This window comes from Bison bison, unplaced genomic scaffold (assembly GCF_000754665.1).
Source record: "Bison bison bison isolate TAMUID 2011002044 unplaced genomic scaffold, Bison_UMD1.0 scf7180017864105, whole genome shotgun sequence".
NCBI classification, from domain to species: domain Eukaryota; kingdom Metazoa; phylum Chordata; class Mammalia; order Artiodactyla; family Bovidae; genus Bison; species Bison bison.
In genome coordinates this window covers 4,717,812-4,737,679 of record NW_011494677.1, presented here as the reverse complement: position 1 = coordinate 4,737,679, position 19,868 = coordinate 4,717,812, and positions in this window count along the sequence as shown.

Below are 19,868 nucleotides of genomic sequence, written 5' to 3'. Positions count from 1 at the left end.
CTTGGTAAGATAGAAATCTAGTGAAGGTATTTTGAGAGGAGGAATGTAAAACTATGACATATTACAAGAAGTTCAGGGACTTCCTTGGTGGCACAGTGATTAAGAACCTGCCTGCCACTGCAGGGAACACAGGTTCGATTCCTGGTCTGGGAGGATTGCACGTGCAGCGGGGCGACTAAGCCCATGCACCACAACTACGGAGCCCATGCTCTGTGACGAGAAGCCAGGGCAATGAGAAGCACGTGTGTCGCAGCTAGAGAGCAGCCCCTGCTCAGTACAACTAGAGAAGGTCCATGTGCAGCAATGAAGACCCAGCATAGTGAAAAAAAATTAAAAAAAAAATTTTTTTTAAGTTCATTTCAGCAATCAGAGCAAAGCGTAGGAGGGCAAGGGCAGAGGCAAGGACACCAGTTAGGTAGTGATGGCTACAACGATGTTGGCATTGACCAGGGTGACACCACTGGGTGTGGTATAAATGGGCAGAATTGGGGTATTTTTGAAGATGGAAAGAACAGATTTGCTGATGGACTTGATATGGATTTTTTGTAAGGGAACGGCAAGAGAAAATGATGATTTGGTCAACAGTTTGAAGATTCGGGTTGCTAGTCATTAAAATAGGATAACTCTGATTGGGGCATACATGAGGAGAAGGGATATTAGCAGTTCAGTTCCAATGGTTGAAGTCATCAGTTACACATCCATATGCAGACATGACATCATAACAATATCATGTAGAGATAAAGTAACACTTTTTTTTTGTTGCTGTTGTCTGTTTGTTTTTGCTGCTTCGTGCAGAATGTGGGATCTTAGTTCTCCAACCAGGGATTGAACTCACAGCCCCTGCATTGGAAGCCTGATATCCTAACTACTGGACAGCCAGGAAAGTCCCAAAGTAACATGTTCTTTTATTGACAGCTTTTGAGGGGCAAAACTGACATAAAATAAGCCATACATTTTTGTGTATAACTTAGTAAGTTTTGACATATGTATACCTTCATAAAACCATCGTCACAATCAATATAATGCACGTTTCCATCAACCCTTAAAGTTTCTTCACTGCCTTTTGTATTTGTTTCATCCGCCCTACTTTTATTCCCATGCGATCCCTGTTTGCTTTCTGTCATTATAGATACATAAATGGAATGATGCAGTGTGTTCTCTTTTTTGGTCTGACTTCTTTTACTCAGCATAATTATTTGGAGATTTATCCATGCTGTCTCATGTATCAGTATTTCATTCCTTTTTATTGTGGAAAAGTATTCCATTGCATGGATGTAACAGGGTTTATCAATTCACCTTTTGATGGTTATTTGGGTTGTTTGCAGTCTGGGAGTGTTACAAATAGAGCTGCTATGAAGATTTATATACAAGTCTTATGTCTATTTTCTAATTGAATTTTTTTACTGTATATCCTAGATATAAGATCTTTGTCAGATATGTGGCCTTTGAATATTTTCATCCAATGACTTGCCTTTCCATCCCCTTAACAGGGCCTATCATGGCATTAAAGTTTGTAAATTTTGGAAAACATCCAACATCAATTTTTTTTTTCTCATATGTATCATGCTTTTGGTGTCTTTTCTAAAAATTCTTTTCCTGTCCTAGGTCCCAAAGATTTCCTTCTATGTTTTCTTCTAAAGGTTTTGCAGCTTTATGTTATACATTCAAATCCATGATCCATTTTGAGTTAGTTTTTGTGAGTGGTGTGAGGTCTAGATTGAGGCTCGCTTTTTTGTCTGTGGTTGTCAGTTGTTCGAGAACCATTTGTTGAAAGATCTATTCATTCTTCATTAAATTACTTCTGAAGCATTTGTCAAAAATCAGTTGGGCATATTTGTGCTGTTCTTGATTATAGTAACCATGTACAAAGTCTTAGCATTGGGTGGAGTGATTCATTCTACTATATTCTTCTTTAAAAAATTAGTTTTAGCTATTCTAGTTCCTTTGTCTCCATAGAAACTATAAAATAGCTTGTCTATAGCGATTAAAATCTTGCTAGAACTTTGATGCTTTATTACCAGTTTTAAGCAATTTGATTATAATATGCTTTTGCATAGTTTTGTACATGTTTATTGTTCTTGAGTTTCATCCAACTTCTTAAAACTGTGTGTTTATAATTTTCGTCAAAAGTGGAAAAATTTTAACTGTTATCTCTTCAAATATTTTCTTTCTCCCTTTTCATTATTTCTAGTTATTCACATATTAAGCCACTTGAAGTGCTCACAGATTTTTTTTTTCACCTTTTTAAAAATTATTTTTTCTCTTGGTGTCTCATTTTGGTTATTTTCTGTTATCATATCTTCAAACTCACTATCTTTTCCCTGTAGTATCTAACCTACTATTAATCCCATCCAGTGTAGCTTTCATCTCACACTTTGCATTGATTGATCTTCATCTCACAGGTTCTATTTGAGTGGTTGTGGTATTGTCTTTAATTAACATTTGAACATATGGACCTCTGTTATGATGGCTCTTTTAAAATCCTTGCCTGCTAATTCTAACATCTGTGTCCATTCTGGGTTGGTTTTGATTGATTAATTTTTCTCCTTATTCTGGATCATATGTTGCTGTTTTTTGCAAAACTGTGAATTTTACTTTTTTGGGTGCTGGATATATTTTTTTTTATTCTACAAGTATTTTTGAGCTTTGCCATGGGATGCTGTTAAATTACTTGGAAATAGTTTGATTCTTTCATTCTCCTAAGATTTGTTAGGTGAGATCTGAGTAGTTCCTGGTTCAGGGATGACTATTCCCTACTATCTAGGTAAGATCCTTCTGAGTATTCTACTCCATGCCCTGTCAGTCATGGTATTGAACCTACTGGAATCATCTAGAAGAAAAACTAATGCGATATTTTTCAGTCTGGGTGGTGGAAATGGGCACTGTTTCTGGATCCAGTTTGAGCCCCAGCATTATTTTCTTGAATCTTTTTTGATTGGTCTTCTTTGTTGCTAAGTAGTTTACTCATACACACGCGCTGGTCAGGATTCACCTCTGCAGATCTCTGACATCTATACTAGCTGCTTTGACATCTTAGGACTCTCAGTTCTGGCTCCTCAACTCAAGGGCTATGTCAAGCTTTGCCTGGGTTCCCCCTCCCTGCATCATAGTCTGGAAATGTCTTTAAGGCAATGAACTTGGGCATTTGTAAGACTCATAGCATTGGTTTTTCTTCTAGATGATTCCAGTAGGTTCAAAGTGGGTGGAATGAAATTGACTCCAAGATAAGAATTGTTTTGTTATTGTTTGAAAGGCAGGCTTCTAAAGAGGCTTTCGTATATATAAAGGTAGTTTTTTTCTTCTTCAAATAAAAATTATGTTTGAAAATATGTTAACCAGAAAAGCTATATAGAGATTAAAAAGTCCTTCAGTTCAGTTCAGTTCAGTCACTCAGTTGTGTCCGATTCTTTGCGACCCCATGAATAGCAGCACGCCAGGCCTCCCTGTCCATCACCAACTGCCGGAGTTCACTCAGACTCACGTCCATCGAGTCAGTGATGCCATCCAGCCATCTCATCCTCTGTCATCCCCTTCTCCTCCTGCACCAATCCCTCCCAGCATCAGAGTCTTTTCCAGTGAGTCAACTCTTCGCATGAGGTGCCCAAAGTACTGGAGTTTCAGCTTCAGCATCATTCCTTCCAAAGAAATCCCAGGGCTGATCTCCTTCAGAATGGACTGGTTGGATCTCCTTGCAGTCCAAGGGACTCTCAAGAGTCTTCTCCAACACCACAGTTCAAAAGCATCAATTCTTCGGCGCTCAGTCTTCTTCACAGTCCAACTCTCACATCCATACATGACCACAGGAAAAACCATAGCCTTGACTAGACGGACCTTCGTTGGCAAAGTAATGTCTCTGCTTTTGAATATGCTATCTAGGTTGGTCATAACTTTCCTTCCAAGGAGTAAGCGTCTTTTAATTTCATGGCTGCAGTCACCATCTGCAGTGATTTTGGTGCCCAGAAAAATAGTCTGACACTGTTTCCACTGTTTCCCCATCTATTTCCCATGAAGTGGTGGGACCGGATGCCATGATCTTCGTTTTCTGAATGTTGAGCTTTAAGCCAACTTTTTCACTCTCCTCTTTCACTTTCATCAAGAGGCTTTGAGTTCTTCTTCACTTTCTGCCATAAGGGTGGTGTCATCTGCATATCTGAGGTTATTGGTATCTCTCCCGGCAGTCTACCTCCTCACTTTATTGAGAGTGCTGAGGTCTGGAGCAGGTGAAGGTCTTGCCTAGGATCATGCCCACTGGGTAGTGTCAGAGCTGGAACTTGAACACGAGGCTCCTAAGTCAGTCTAGTGTTAATGCCACTTTACCAGTCACCTCGATGATGACAAAACTGTCTGTTAGCATGCTTAGATTGTTATTATTGTAACTGCACATCAAATAACTTTATATATATATTTTTAACATTTTGAACTTTCAAAATACTTTCACATCTGCTATTGAATTTGATTCACACAATAGCCTGTGAAGTATTTATAAAGTAATTTCATTTGAAAAATAAAAGAGAGACAACCCCACCAATTAAGGTAGGTCTCAGCGTTTAAAAAGGATGTGTCCAATCAGACTGATGGGGAAAATGTTGTTCATCTTTCTCCCGTAGCGTCTTCTAGACCAGAGATGGGGGAAAATAGTTTTATGAATGACATCTTCAAACATTTTAGACTTGAAAAAGACATGAAAAGTCACATTTTTTAGTGTTGACTATATCAAGGGTGACAAATTTACACATAGCCCAACTCTGATGTGCAGAGAAAACGTACTTTCTTTATCTTGCTATTCAGGCCTTATCTTGATACCACACTGGCTGTTTAGGTGGACTCAATTTTGGTTTGGTTCAATCCTATATAATACTTTGGAGAAGGAAATGGCAACCCACTCCAGTGTTCTTGCCTGGAGAATCCCATGGACAGAGAAGCCTGGTAGGCTGCAGTCTATGGGGTCGCACAGAGTCGGACACGACTGAAGCGACTTGGCAGCAGCGGCAGCATATAATACTTGGTCCATACTAATCATTTAAATCTTCCCCCAAGTTAAATGCCAGTTCTATCTAGAAAATAATATTTTGGCTCTCAGCTATCTCTACCTCTCACAGTGAGAGAGTAGCTAAGAATATGAATATGAAGACTGAAGCAAAAACTTAGACAAACTTGGGATAGAAGAGAAGGCATGAGTCTTTGAAGAAGCATCTTCTCTCTTTAGCAAATTGTGGAGTCATGTTCCTTGTTTGCTGGTTGCTTTTGGCTCTGCTGGGATTCATGATTTATGATTGAAGCCTGTAACTAGTGTAAATCACAGCCTGGCTGGTCACTCTTTTTAAAAATAATTTTATTTTATTATTATTATTTAAAAAATATTTATTCATTTGATTGCCCTGGGTCTTAGTTATGGCACATGGGTCTTCCATCTTCATTGCAGCAGGTGAAATCTTAATTGTGGCATGCAAGTTCTAGTTCTTTGACCAGGGGTCAAACCCAGGTCTCCTGGCTTGGGAGTGAGGAGTCTTAACCACTGGACCTGGTTGTTCACTCTTGGCTTGATTAGTTCAGGGCATGTGGGGAAGGATACTTGGCTGTCCAGGCATCACCTTGGCATTTACCCTGATAGTACAGGTCCCTTGAGGTCTGGTTACAGTTATTACTCAGTTCTGCCTGTAGTAGATTGCAATGATAATTCCAGTTCCTCAATGCTTCTTTTGTCCATGTATTTTGCAATCCACTTTTCGGTTGCTCTCACTAAGGAAGTGGAGTCTACTCCCCATGCTTCCCCATTTCTGCCGTAAATCAGATCTATTTGTGTGACTTGCATTTGATGCTTCTTGAAACAGCAGGTTCTTTTCTTCATTTCAAAATGAGGCAAAGTGATGGTGTGACAGTTCTGAGCCTTGACAGTCAAGAGGCTTGCACGTTTTCCCTTGCTCTCAGGTGCCTCCACCACCCATGAGATGATGGAAAAGCTACCTTGCTGGAAGATAAGACATACTTGCAACAGAGCAGAAGCTACTAGTAATCCCAGTCCAGCTCAGTGTAGATCAGCCAGAAGTCAGGCTACCCCAGAAATCTGAGCTAATGCAGCCCAAACCAACTGATTGCCACAGTCATGAACAATAACTACTTACTGTATTGTGCCATTGAGGTTTATTGTTGCTGTTGTTTACAGCAAACGCTAACTGGTAAACCACTTCACCCTTAAATATGGCCACCGTCTGGAAATCTTGCCAACCTTCTTTGCCTACAGTCAATGTCCTTCAACTAGACCCCAGCTGGAAAAAAACCTTGTAGATGAAATAAGTTGGATTTAATTTCTCATTATAGTGAGAAAGCCACAGAGTGCCTCAGTAAAAGTATGCTTGAAAGAACCTATTAGAGAATTTGGGCTTTTGTTCAGCAATTTGGAAGAGGGTCTAAGAAAGCAGAAGCAGAGTCTTCTTGATTGGGTGTTGTCAGAAAGCGAAGGCAGTTCTACGATTGGGTGTTTCAGGAAATCTTATCTATAGGGATTAGTTTATAAGTGAAAATTAATTGTAATTGTAAAGAAGTAGCAGCCTCTCACTTAAGGAGGGGAGATGATGGGTGTTTTGTGTTGCACAGTGACCTTTGTTCTGTGTTGCTTTATCGAGGTCTCAGAGCCATTCACCTCACATAATGTTCTGGGAGATCATCAGCATCAAAAGGAGAAAAAACTGGCTTGATGGTGAGCATCAGACCAGCTTGTAGTAATACTGAGATCTGATAGTGAATGCTAGATCAGTTCTAGAAACATTAGCAGCTGTGTTTTGGCTTTCTCATTACCTTCAAAAGCATTCCAGAGGATCCACAGGGATTTCTGAATTTCATTGATGCCATACGTGGGCTGAAGGTGACTCTGCAGAGTTAGCTTTGGGTCCTTTCTCTTTTCTCAGCTCTGTTGTGCACAGTGTCTTGTGTCTTGATGAATACACTCCCAGGGTGTTGTGTGGGTACGTGGAGACTTTGAGGTGAGGATAAACAAGAAACTTCAACAGATAGGAGGAAACACCTTTCCTCCTCTATGCTGGCATGCTCCTCCCTTATTACTGTCCTCTTCCTGTTCCAGGTCACAGGAAGGAAAGTGAAGACACTTCTCTCTACCTGCATCTTGCTCCTCTTCAACTATCTGGCTGAGAAGTGTGCTTATTTAATTTTCACTTTAGAGAAGCAGACTAGGGCAGTGTTAGGAGCTCCTGAGAATTTCTAGCTCTGCCACATAGTAACCAGATCTTGGACAGAAAAAGATATCTCATGGTGACTGTTGCGACACATGCCTCTTGTCAACCACTTCCTAAGGCGAGCAAGGGGGAAGGTGAAAAACAGGGAATTAGCTCTGGTTTTGTGAATATGGTTGTGGGTAAAGAATCAAAAGCATCTGTTTCTCTAAGCTGTCGCTGGTTTTTCAGTAGATTAAAAAAATTTTTTTTAAATATTGTGGTAAAAGTCAAAAAATAAAGCACACTATTTTAACAGTATTTAACTGTAAAGTTCATTGGCACTAAGTACATTCACATTGTTGCACAATACTCATCTCCCAAAGTTTTCACCTTCCTGCACTGAAACCCTGCCCCCATTAAACACTGATTCCCCATTTGCCCTCCCCAAACCCCAGCCCCTGGCATCCACCGATGTACTTTCTGACTCTATGAATTTGACTATTCTAGGTGCCTCATACAGGTGGAATCAAACAGTATTTGTCTGCACCTAATGTATATTGGCCCTGGAGAAGGAAATGGCAACCCACTCCAGTATCCTTGCCTGGGAAATTCCATGGACAGAGGAGCCTGGGGGGGGCTACAGTCCATATGTTTGAAAAGAGTTGGACGTGATTGACTGACTGAGCGCAATGTACATTGTAACGCAATTTTAAGGTTAACTTAATATATGTCCTACAAACAGGTTGTACCTCCTTTTTTCCCCTCTGTGCTATACCGTAGACCCTCACCAGTCACGGGAGTGTACATATGTCAAATCCCATCCTCCCCATCTATCCCACCACCCTTGGCATCCATATGTTTGTTCTTATGCCTGTGCCTCTATTTTTGCTTTGTAAACAGGTTCATCTGTGCCATTTTTCTAGATTCCACATATATGTATTAATATATGATATTTGTTTTTCTTTTTCTGCCTTACTTCACTCTGTATATCCCTTTAAAATCAATCACATCTTTACTGGTAGGACTAAGAGGATTAATTTCCTCCTTAAACATTTTCTTTATGATCTATAGAAAAGATATATTTCTCCTCTTACCATGTCTTTAACTCTCTTTAGGTCAAGTGCACCTAGAATGAGGGCAGTATGTTGTAGCCATTAGAGTATAGAGTACAAGGTCTGGGGTCAAGCTGCCTGGCTCCATTCATAAGTTCACCAAGAAAGTGAGCAAGGGAAATTTACTAATCTTTTCTCACCGTAGTTTCCTATCTATGATGTAAGTGTGATACGAAGATCTGCCTCACACCTCATTCATTCATTGTTGTAATCACGTGAGTGATTCACCAGTAACATTTAGAACAAGGTCTCATGTCTAGTTAATAAAAATAACATAGCTTCTCGGAGCAGTGTTTGCCATATAATTATACAGTACAGATATTTACTATGATTATTATTAATATTTTTATTTGTAAATGAAGACTGGTTCTATTAAGCCAAGGAAATATTTCCTTCTCCCTTCCTGATCTGTAATATAAATGTTCCTTGCCTAAGAGCTCTTGTCCTAGAATAGGGAATAGAAAATTAGGTAGGTCCCTTTTTCCACTTTCTAGAGCTTTGTTCTCTGTAGTGAATGGCTCTTATAGTGTATTTGAATGTCACTGATGCTTAATGATCATTTGTTGAATAAATGAACAGCCAGTCTTTCCCATAGCTCTTGATTTCTCATCCTTTTATTCAAGAGCTCAGGGTTCTTTTGATTGTAAAATATTGCTTGAAACTGCCCTTTCAACACTTAGAATGTCACTGTGGACTGATATCCAAACTCATGAAAAGCAGTGACAGGAAGGTGGGTAGTAATAAGTTTATTATACAAGCTCTGTCCTTTGCAGAACATATGAGAAATGTCAAGTGGACTTGAATTCCCTTAAACTGTAAAGTTTATTTGTTCACCATGTCCATTTCTTCTTCTTCTTTTCTCCCTGCCTGAAAATAAGTGTATCTTCATATTTAGATTCAGCAAGGAGAGTCACTGATGGATACTGTTTTTATATTAGAGTGAGAACTGATTTGATTCCTCATCATTTCATGAAAAGTCAATGTTGGAAAGTACCACTGGAAGTGTGAGGACCATGCAGGATGGGAAGGCTGCTCTGAGGAGCTGTGTGCTTCCCAGACTGCTGGTCTGTGGGGAGGAAGGAGAGGGAATAGCAGCATGCCTTTCCTGGGTGCTGGAACCACGAAACATAGAAGGTCTGAAGCAATCCAGAGCAGTGGCCCCTACAACATGGGCTCATGTTCACTGCTATGCAGGAAGAATTCATGACTAGTCTATCTATTGTTGCTGTTTTGTCACTCAGTTGTGCCCGGCTCTTTGCAACCCCATGAACCCACAAGGCTCCTCTGTCCATGGCATTTCCCAGGCAAGAATACTGGAATGGGTTGCCATTTCCTTCTCTAGGGGAACTTCCTGATTTAGGGATCAAATACACGTCTCTGGACTTGGAAGATGGATTCTATACCACTGAGGCCATACCTGATGTTTAATTCATTCAAAAATTACAAAGATATAAATACAGAGATATTGGTGGTACTTACTCAAAAAAGTTGATACATTTTGGGATTTTGTAAGAATCACTAACTCTAATGGAAATAAAAATAAATAAATAATTGGGACCTAATTAAACCGAAAAACTTCTGCACAATGAAAGAAACTATAAGCTAGGTGAAAAGGCAGCCTTCAGAATGGGAGAAAATAATGGCCAATGAAACAGTCGACAAAGAATTATCTCCAAAATATACAAGCAGCTCATGCAGCTCAATACCACAAAAATAAATGACCCAACCATAAAGTGGGCCAAAGAACTAAACAGACATTTCACCAAAGAAGACATACAGATGGCTAACAAACACATGAAAATATGCTCAACATCACTCATTATCAGAGAAATGCAAATCAAAATGAGGTACCATCAGACACTGATCAACTGAGCGCTGCCATCAAACAATACATTTGCAAACAACACAGCATTTACAAACAATAAATGCTGGAGAGGGTGTGGAGAAAAGGGAACCCTCTTACACTGTTGGTAGGAATGCAAACTGGTACAACCACTATGGAGAACAGTGTGAAAATTCCTTAAAAAACTAGAAATAAACCTGTCATATGACCCAGCAGTCCCACTGCTGGGCATATACAATGAGGAAAGCAGAATTGAAAGAGACACATGTAGCCCAATTTTCATTGCAGCACTGTTTACAATAGCTAGGACATGGACGCAACCTAGATGTCCATTGGCTGATGAATGGACAAGGAAGTTGTGGTATGTATACAAAATGGAATATTACTCAGCTATAAAAAAAGTGCATTTGAGTCCGTTCTAATGAGGCAGATGAAACTGGAGCTTATTCTACATCATGAAGTAAGTCAGGAAGAGAAACACCAATACAGTATACTAATGCATACATCGGAGAAGGTAATGGCACCCCACTCCAGTACTCTTGCTTGGAAAATCCCATGGATGGAGGAGCCTGTTAGGCTGCAATCCATGGGGTCGCTAAGAGTTGGACATGACTGAGTGACTTCACTTTCACTTTTCACTTTCATTCATTGGAGAAGGAAATGGCAACCCACTCCAGTGTTCTTGCCTGGAGAATCCCAGGGATGGAGGAGCTTGGTGGGCTGCTGTCTATGGGGTTGCACAGAGTCGGACACGACTGAAGTGACTTAGCATAGCATAGCATAGCATAGCATAGCATAACGCATACATATGGAATTTAGAAAGACAGTAATGACGACCCTATATGTAAGACAGCAAAAGAGACACAGATGTAAAGAACAGACTTTTGCACTATGTGGAAGAAAGCGAGGGTGGGATGATTTGAGAGAATAGCACTGAAGTGTTTGTATTACCATATGTAAAATAGATGACCAGTGCAAGTTCAATGCATGAAGCAGGGCACTCAGAGCTGGTGCTCTGGGACAACCCAGAGGGATGGGGTGGTGAAGGAGGTGGGAGGGGGATTCAGGATCATGGGGACACATGTGCACCCATGGCTGATTCATGTCGATGTATGGCAAAAAACACCACAATATTGTAAAGTTATTAGCCTCCAGTTAAAATAAATTAATTAATTAAAAAAAAAGAATCACTTACTCTTAGGATAGGCAAGAACTTTTAAGATCACCCATCTTGTTCCATGTTATCTATTCCAGAGTCTGACTGGGTAGTTATTGCTGTCTCTCCAAATCCCCAGAACTCAAAGGTTTAAAACGGTAAGTACAATTAACCCTTGAATGACATGGAGGTTATGGGATCTGATCATTCGTGCAGTTGAAAATTTATGTATAGCTTTTGACTTCCCCCTGAACTTACTACTAATAGCCTACTGTTGACCAGAAGCCTTACTCATAACATAAACAGTCAATTAACACAGTTTGTATGTTATATGAATATCTATATGGTCATATCGACATACCAAATTTTTTCTTAATTTATCTTCATATTTCTAAGCTGTGCAGTGTATCTGCAAGTTTCTTCAAATTATTGCAAATCTCAAAAAAATCCAATGTATTTATTGAAAAAATTCCTTGCATAAGTGGATCCATGCAGTTCAAACTCATATTGTTCGAGGTCAATTGTATTTATAATTTCTGCCTTCTCTAGCTCAATTCATTCAAGACTCTTTTCTTGATTGCTTGTGGGATAGGATTCAGGGTGAAATGTTGCGGATTTATATGGCAGAGGGTGGGTGGTGGGCTTGGGGATGGTTTCCCAGCCTTAATACTACCTAGCTGATCTTAGTCTTTAATAAAATTGGCTTTTAGAGATTCTGGATCTTGGCAAAGAACAACAACAACAACAAAAAACTACCACCAAGCTTCTTTGCCTCCTGTCCTTTCCCAGCTTTTATAAGGTCAAAGGAAAATGACTGAAATTCATGCCCTGAGATGAAGAAGGATGCTACAGTTATTAAATTCAACTCTCCAATCAGCAGGAGACTCCTCTGGCATGAAGAACATCTTTATAACTTGTTGTTGAGAGTCTCAAAACTGCAGGGCTCCAAATCCTACCCCCTCTCAGGGGCCATGTGGTCTGCATGTGAACTTCCTCAGAGAATGAAGACCTTAAAATCCTCATTGTTAGCAGATATCCTCCTGTATTACACTGAAATCCCCCACCCATTATTGGGAATTTTTCTCTCTCTTGCTCCATAGAATGTCATGATTTCGGTTGGGGGTTGGACTGTGGAGGATATAAATCCATGACAGCTGGAAAATTCACTTTAATATACACTAGAAACAATCTTGTTACCTCAGTACAGTTATATTAAAGGTGATCAGGGCTAAAAAGTTGTACATAAGTCTATGGGGTCTGTTGGTTCTGTTAGATAAAGTTCTACTGATCTCAGTGAGTTGTGTTCATGTGTTTGTGGTCAGTCAATTGTCAGAAGGGGATAGGCTGGCTGGTCTAGAGTGGTCTCACTTTCATGTCCTGTGGTTGGTTGATGATTGGTTGGTGTGATGGGGGTGATTATCATTCATTATCCAGGCTGGTCCAAGCTTTTTCACATAGTAACTGGTCAGGGTTGCCAAAGTACAAGACTTCTTGAATCTGGGTTCAGAAGTGGCACATGGTTGCATCTACCATATGCTGTTAGCCAAAGTCAGTCTCACAAATAAACCCAGATTCAAGGAGGTGGGAAGGGGAAAGCCTCAACTCTTTGATGGGAATGGATGCAAAGTCACGTGGCATAGCACCCATGGCCAGGGATACCAATGTAGAAAGGGGAATAATTGGAGCCATCTTTGTAATTGGCCTGATTGATGATGCTAAATACATTTCAGCCAAACGAATCAGTGGCCTTAAAGGACACCTAATCCCTCACCACTGTAAGCTTCAATGCTCTCTACTACATCTTATCCAAATTGTCACCCAGCTTTTGCTTGAGCACCATCCATAATAGGAAATTTTACCTTCAATTATAGCCCACTTCTGGAACCAATGAACTGCATTAAACTGAAGAAATTACTCATCTGTTTTTCTGTGAAATATTAGAATGATCTTCAAAATTCATAATAGATTTAAGAGTATGTTTTTAATAAGATGCCGTGCATGGTTTCTGAAATAGGGATCATCTCTCCTTCCTTCTCTATCTCTCCCCCCGCCCCCCAATCCCCTGTCAAATTAGTATAAAGGATTCGTGTGTTTTTGAGAACCAGTGTACTACAAAAACATCTACCCAGATTTTGTCAAAGACCCAGAGGTCAGAAACTGATGCACTCCAGATGGTGTTTTTTTCTGTATGGCTTTTACGATGGTCTCTGCTATAGAACAGTTCCTGCTGCGCTGAAAGAGGTACTTCCAAAGGGCTCACCTGGCATTTCCAAAGGGCACTGCAGACATTCTGAGTTTTCCTGGTGGCGATTCTGTGAGGTCAGGGAGAGCTTTCCCTCTTCTCAATTTATGGGTAGAGGTTTAGATGCGGGAAGTGTGCCCTAGTTCACAGGATATGTTGGTAGTTGAACTTCCATAAAAGCTCACGGCCTGAGACTCTGTCAGTTTGCTGACCTGTGCTTTTATAGGTAGGTGACGACAGGTTGAGTCCTTGGACTTGGCTTCTACCCTGAAGCTCTCACTCAGCTGCAAGTCAGAGTCTAGACTATACAGCAAAAAGGGCTGTCAGAGTCTTCTATTTTAGGGTTGGGTTCTGATCTGCTTGTGAAAACAGTTTAGTGGGTTGTAGACAAGCATTTTAAAAAGGGAAACAGAGTAGAGATAAAAAGAATAAAATAGAAAATAGATTTTATTCATACAGCAAATGTTAATAAAATGTTTTTATTGTATACATATAAATATGTATTTGTATATATGTAGGCATATACAGTGTTACAATTTAAATTATTATTTCTTACTGTTGGCCATATTAAAACAAACTTTTTAAAGTCATTGTTGTAGTCCAGCATTCTTTGTTTTAGAACTCAGGGACTGAGGGTCATGGATGTGAAGTAAACTGACCCAGGTTACCCAGAAGGTCAGTGGCCAAAGGCAAATTTAGAATTTAGGTTTGCTATTTCCCATGGGAGGCAGCATGGCCTAATGGAAAGAGCAGAGAGTTTTCAAGTGGAAGTTGGCTGAAATCTTTGCCCTGTTATATACTTGTTGTATAATGGTGGATGCTTACCTTTATTTTACAGATGGGAAAACTGGGCCTTGAAGAGGTTAATACTTAAATCTTATGCTTAGGGTAGAGGTTAAATTAAATTACATGATATAGAGGAAATAATTGAGTCCTAGCTTATTTGGTGAATAATTATTTCAGGCCAGGAATTTTCTCCTCTCTCTTATTCCTGAAGATCTCCATTACTCTGCTTTTTAAATATAATTTACATATATATAGATAGATAAGACTTTGGCATAGTAAATGATAAGAAACACCCAAATAATTCTAAATTTAACCCCATGTAACACATAAAACTATGTTTATGAGTTTATAAAGATTATAAGGAAGCATATAGTTAATTATAAGAGTATAAACTAGAGTTTTATAAACTCTCTCTCTCTCTCTCTATATATATATATATAAACACATAGTTAATCTAGTAGACAAAAATGAAATATATATATACATAAAAAGTTATTTTACAAATCAAAGCAGAACTTGATAATTTTATATTCATATCTCCCTCTCCCAATAAATACTATAACATCTCTGAAGCAGGAGACGCCACTGTGGGGTGACGACATCAAAGAGGGCTGCCTGGAAGAGGTTTGACTCAATGATATTTGAAAGATCAGTAGAATTTAGAAGGCTGGGAAGAAGGTAGCATCTTAGGAAAGAGGGAGGGCACAAGTAAAGGCACGGAGGTGGAAGGCCTAATCTAATGATTTCGTAATGAGTTTGGGAGATGTGGAAGCCACAGATAAACAAGCAGGAGTAAGGAAGCTTGGAATCAAATTCGTGGAAGGCTTGGACTGCTAGATCCAGGATTTGGGATGGTAATTTTGCAGGAATGAGGTCCTATAAGAGGTTTTGTCTGAGTAGTGGCATAATAGAGTTTTATATTTTTTTTCTATGTGGACCATTATAAAAGTCTTTACCAAATTTGTTACAATATTGCTTCTGTTTTATGCTTTGGTTTTTTGGCCCAGAGGCATGTGAGATCTTGGCTTTCCAACCAGGGAAGAAACCAGCACCTCCCGAACTGCAAGGCAAAATCCCAACTATTGGACTGTCAGGGAAGTCCGAGAGAATAGAATTTTAAAATAATTAATTTTCAGCTGAGCGAAGCACATAGAATGTTGGAGACCATATGTCTTGTGAAATTTTAATCATGGTGGGCTGAATGATCTTCAGTCTTTGTAACCACATTGTAATCACATGGTCACATTAAAAAAAAAAAAAAAAAAAGCAAAGGTAATTGACTCAGTTTGAGGAAATTCAAGTTTAAGGCCAGGCTGGCAACATCACACCTCATGAATCTGGGGTAAAGCAGATTTGGAAAAACCTACCCCAAAGCATTAGACAAGAGGTGAGTAAGACGCTAAACTCTGGAGATCAGTCATGGAGAGAGGAACCTTCCAGTGTTGATGGGGCCAGAAAAATGGCTGAGATGGAGGAATGACCAGTACCCGAATGAAATTGTAGAAATTGTCCTATCAAAGATGACTGATGGCCCCTAGAAGCATATGAAATGACTAGTTGGAGTTCAACAAGGGCATTGCAGTTGACAGCCCGTGAGGGCAGGACAGGAAATGGATGATTTAAGGTTCTCACCCTTAACCCAAGAATAAAGAAATCACTGCCTCTCAGCTCAGCACAAAGTAAGTAATTACTTTACTTTTCTCATTCTTGAGGCTGTGGTCTTTTTGCTATCCTCATAATCCAGAATCATTCTTCTTTTCATGTCATCCCAAGATTCAGTTTTTCTTCTTAAGATAGGACTATTGTGAAAACCAAAAAATATAGGATATAAGTATCCTCTGTACCTTTAGTACCCTGTAAGGGTGCAAAACAATCATATTATCATTGTTTTTATTTTCATTACTCTACTACTGGTATTTTCTTTCTGCAAATATCAGTATATGTTGCCAGAGGTAACTTGCTAAATAATGGACAACAAGAATAATAAAAAAACTGTAATTAACATCTTTGAATAAAAGACATATTTTGATGATACTATTTGTATTTTTTCCAGCTTTAGTGAGGTATAATTTACAAAAAAAGAGTAAAGTGTACCATGTGGTATTTTACTGTTTGTATATATTGTGAAATGATTGCCGCAATCACACTGATTAACCATCAGCTCAAAAGCTGAACTCATACACCAATCTCTCTCCCTCACTCTATTTTTTTGGCCACATGGTAGGATGACGGATCCTAGTTTTCTGACCAGGGATCGATCCTGCACTCCCTACAGTGGAAGCATGGAGTCTTAACCACTGGACCACCAGGGAAGTCCCTCAAAAACTGAACTCATAAAAACAAAGAGTAGAATGGTGGTTTCCAGGGTCTGGGAAGTGGAGGGAAATGGGAAGATGTTTGTCAAAGGGTGCATAGTTTCAATGATATTTAATTAGCCAGTCTGTAGATTCATAGCGCCAGACTTTTCAGCCGAATATCTGAAGGACCCTGTAGTAGAACAGTGAATAAGAATTTGGGTGTGTGCTTAGTCACTCATTCATGCCCAACTCTCTTTGACCACACAGACTCTTTGTAGCCCACCAGGCTCCTCTGTCCATGGAATTTTCCAGGCATGAATATTGGAGTGGGTTGCCATTTCCTACTCCAGGGGATCTTCCCGACTCTGGGATCAAACCCACATCTCTTGTGTCTCCTGCACCGTGGAAGCTTCTTTACCACTGCACCCCTGGGAAGTCCTAATAAGAATTTAGAGATCTTTAATTCTTCTTGTCCTCCCTCCTTCCCACCTACCCCTCCCCTTCTTCTTCCACCTTCTTCAGTCATTATCACAGAGCCTTCAGCAGTTCCTCAAATAGCATGTTTTCCAGACTCTTTCTCATTATGACTATCTTCATCTTTTCCTGTTCTTGTCCTGTGATCATCATCCCCCTTATATTAGGACGATGGAACTGAACACAGTGCTCCATCTACGGTGTGAATTTAGTGAGTCACAGAGGAGTGATAACCTGATTTGTCCAGGACACAGAATTTCTACTAGTGCAGTTAAATACATTAGATTTGTGACATCAAAATAATGACACAAATTATACTTCCAGTTTTGCTCCTGGTCCCTCTGCCATTTGTTCTATCAAGCTGTGATATTATTGACTCATCTCCTGACATTTCTAGCTGTCTCTGCCTCTCCCATTTTCGGCTGGTCTCCAGCACTGTCCCCATTCTTCCCACTATAGCAGAAGACTCAGCCCCTCCAGTATCCAGATGCAACCCAACTGGAGCAAGAGAGTCTCTAGTTCAACTGATCTCTTTGGACTTGGGCATAAGTTCTCGCTGCTCCAGTGGCTGCTTGAACAGCCAGCAGTCCCAGAAAGATACCTGAGGTTGTTAACATCCCATGGGATAAAGTTTGACCAATGACTTTATGGAGAGAGGAGATAGATGGAAGCAGTAGAATTTTTCCCTTTCTCCTGATGGACTGTTCTGAGATGAATTCAATCTAAAATTCAGAGGTATTCTCTGTGAATGAAAAATCAACTAAGTTTTCTTGCAAAGCTATGAGCAGCATGATATACACAACATTTAGGTGCTTTTCCTCTTTTCCTGCCTCACATTCCCACTTTCCTCAATCTAGCTGGTCAATGTTGCCATAAAAACAACAGTACATAAACTTTGTCTTGGGTTCTGTCATCTAGGGAACTTGGGCTAAGCCACATTCTAATTCATTTATTCTATACACATTTACTAATGCTTCCCAGGTACTCCAGAAATGTGCTGAAAAGTTATGGCACTTACTTGGAAAGTTGCCCACAACCTAATAGAGGGAATATATTTTTTTGCGTGTTTCTTATGAATCATTGTTAAATCCCAACTTTTCTAACTGATATTAGTACAGTTGATGTGTAATATAGATAAACGTGAAGTTTGGCACTAGGATTTAAATAGCTCTTTATCACAGCATTTTTTCATGTCATTTAACATATTTTAAGGCTTTGGGTTGGTAGTCATATATTAAGTTCCATTTAACGAATGTTTGATAACGAATTGACTGTCCTCCTGAATCTGAGTTGTTGGTTTCTTGTTTTCCTTCACCTTCTCTCCCCTATCTCTGTCTTCCTCTTCCAGTCTCCTCCTGTTTTTCCATCTCCACCTCCCTCTCTGTCTCCTTATCCTCTTCTTCCCTCTCTTCCCTATCTTTCTCTTTCTCCTATTCTTTGCTTACACATTTAATGCTGAGAAGAGTATCTGGGCATGCAAATTTTGGTCTGATTTTTTTTTTTTAACATCTTTAAGAAAGATTTCTAAAGATTGAAACCGTGTCAAAGGGTACGAGTAAAATGTTTTAAGGCTACTGATAGGGATTTCTAGGAGAAGGCGATGGCACCCCACTCCAGTACTCTTGCCTGGAAAATCCCATGGATGGAGGAGCCTGGTAGGCTGCAGTCCATGGTGTTGCTAAGAGTCGGACACGACTGAGCAACTTCACTTTCACTTTTCACTTTCATGCACTGGAGAAGGAAATGGCAACCCACTTCAGTGTTCTTGCCTGGAGAAACCCAGGGACGGGGGAGCCTGGTGGGCTGCCGCCTCTGGGGTCGCACAGAGTCGGACACGACTGAAGCGATTTAGCAGCAGCAGCAGGGATTTCTAAAAGGAGGGGAGTTCAGGATGGGGGGACACATGTGCTCCCGTGGTTGATCCAAGTTGATGTGTGGCAAAAACCATCACAATCAGATCAGATCAGATCAGTCGCTCAGTCATGTCCAACTCTTTGCAACCCCATGAATCACAGCACGCCAGGCCTCCCTGTCCATCACCAACTCCCGGAGTTCACTCAGACTCACGTCCATCGAGTCAGTGATGCCATCCAGCCATCTCGTCCTCGATCGTCCCCTTCTCCTCCTGCCCCCAATCCCTCCCAGCATCAGAGTCTTTTCCAATGAGTCAACTCTTCGCATGAGGTGGCCAAAGTACTGGAGTTTCAGCTTTAGCATCATTCCTTCCAAAGAAATCCCAGGCCTGATCTCCTTCAGAATGGACTGGTTGGATCTCCTTGCAGTCCAAGGGACTCTCAAGAGTCTTCTCCAACACCACAGTTCAAAAGCATCAATTCTTCGGTGCTCAGCCTTCTTCACAGTCCAACTCTCACATCCATACATGACCACAGGAAAAACCATAGCCTTGACTAGACGAAGCTTTGTTGGCAAAGTAATGTCTCTGCTTTTGAATATGCTATCTAGGTTGGTCATAACTTTCCTTCCAAGGAGTAAGCGTCTTTTAATTTCATGGCTGCAGTCACCATCTGCAGTGATTTTGGAGCCCAGAAAAATAAAGTTTGACACTGTTTCCACTGTTTTCCCATCTATTTCCCATGAAGTGATGGGACCAGATGCCATGATCTTCATTTTCTGCATGTTGAGCTTTAAGCCAACTTTTTCACTCTCCACTTTCACCTTCATCAAGAGGCTTTTTAGTTCCTCTTCACTTTCTGCCATAAGGGTGGTGTCATCTGCATATCTGAGGTTATTGATATTTCTCCTGGCAATCTTGATTCCAGCTTGTGTTT